At 43.8% G+C, this 1770-nt stretch overlaps 1 protein-coding gene across 1 annotated transcript in view; it reads left to right on the forward strand.

Annotated features, from left to right (window-relative positions):
- Window positions 1-1770, forward strand: part of DERA (deoxyribose-phosphate aldolase) — a 120167-nt gene that overhangs the window by 85816 nt on the left and 32581 nt on the right. The window lies entirely within an intron of this gene.

The raw sequence follows: 1770 nt of genomic DNA on the forward strand, positions 1-1770 counted from the left end.
CGCAGGCTCAGTGTCCATGGCTCACGGGCCCAGCCGCTCCGCGGCATGTGGGATCTTCCCGGACCGGGGCACGAACCCGTGTCCCCTGCATCGGCAGGTGGACTCCCAACCACTGCGCCACCAGGGAAGCCCTACACATGCCCTTTTATACCCGTGAAGAGCATGTCATGGTGAGAACGCTGGTATGACTGGTGTGGAGAAGTGGTGGGAGAGGCGGAGGACGAAGCAGGTAAGCTGTCTGGGGCTTACAGCCATGCTATAGAGTTTGTGTTCCCATCTGTGGGTGTGGAAAGTTTTTAGCCTTTGAAAGTTTATAGCCGGGCAATGAGCAGTCGCTTAATTCATTCATCCATTTATTCCTCCACTATGTGCCAGGCACGAGGGATAAAGATCAATAAGACATCCTTACTCCAGACTCCTCTTCCTCCCTTACTGCTCTGTGCGGTAGTGGAGCAGTGATCAGATTTTCACTTTAGGGGCAGTGGATTGGGGCTGGAGACGGGGAACCTGTTAGGAAGCTGTTGTAGCAGTCTGGCCGACCAGGACGAGGAGCTGAACCGGGGCAGTACGGTGGGGTTGGAGAGGAGTGGACGGCTGTGGGGGGTATTAAGGGGGCAGAATGACTAGTACTTGGTGAATGGTTGTCTGCTGAGCAGGGAAGGGAGAGGACAAAACAACTCATAATGGTGCAGTTTATCAGGTTAGGGAATTCAAGAGAAGCAAGGCTTTTTCCAGCCCGGGAAGCTGAGCCTCTGCTTCCCATTACGAGACCTCCACCTCTTCATTCTGTTGTCGGCTTGTTGCAGAACCCACCATAGTCTCACCACTGTTTCCCTACCCTTCTGTTCTAGTAACAAGGAAAAGAATTTTTAAGGAAATCTGAGTAAGACTATGAAGATAAAAGAGAGGCTATTTTTCTGTTTAAAAACATTAGCAAGACAAAGCACATAAAGCAAAATGGAGAATGAATACAGTTATTTTAGTGATTCAGGAGGAAAAGGAAATTCATGTTTTTACTTGAATTATCAGGATGATGCTTTGCTTTCCTAGTGACCCAAGATTGAGTGTTATAATATGCTTTTTGTAAAAAATTTATCATCAACTGGGGCATCGAAAGTTAAGTTTCCTATGTTACAAAGCTGCTAAATTGGGCAGGGACAAGGGGGGAGGCACTGAACAGTCAATGAAATGGTAAAGAATTTAGATCATCCATGTCACATGAAGCCAGCAAAAGGCTGTTTGTAGAATGTGAGCTGCTATCACACTGGTTTTATGTTAACATTCTAGTGAATAATTAAAATTTTCCTGTTTATTTTTTAATAAAAAGGAAAAGCACATAAATTACCTCAGAGTTTATAATATTATCTATAGTCGCATTCACAGATGTAGAGGTTTCTGAGTAGGATTGCAGATTAGATAACTTAGACAGTTAAAAAGCAGATTTTCTTCTGCCATTCCGGGTGTTCTCATCTCACCGTGTTCATTATTATAGTGTCTTTCAAAAATATAAAATGAAAATCCTTAAAACTACTACTTTGAGACATTTTCATTAGAGGTGGTATTTTCTAAATTGAGTGGTTATTAAATATATTTTTTCTGCTGAAATTATTTTTGAAGTACATTTCTCATTTTCATCCTCCGTCCATAAGCACACACCCAGGCATGGCGGATTCTCTCTTCCCGCTTTGCTTTTTTTTTTTTTTTTTTTTTTTTGTGGTATGCGGGCCTCCTTCTGTTGTGGCCTCTCCCGTTGTGGAGCACAGGCTCCGG

The sequence above is a fragment of the Physeter macrocephalus genome, chromosome 6 (assembly GCF_002837175.3).
Source record: "Physeter macrocephalus isolate SW-GA chromosome 6, ASM283717v5, whole genome shotgun sequence".
NCBI lineage: Eukaryota > Metazoa > Chordata > Mammalia > Artiodactyla > Physeteridae > Physeter > Physeter macrocephalus.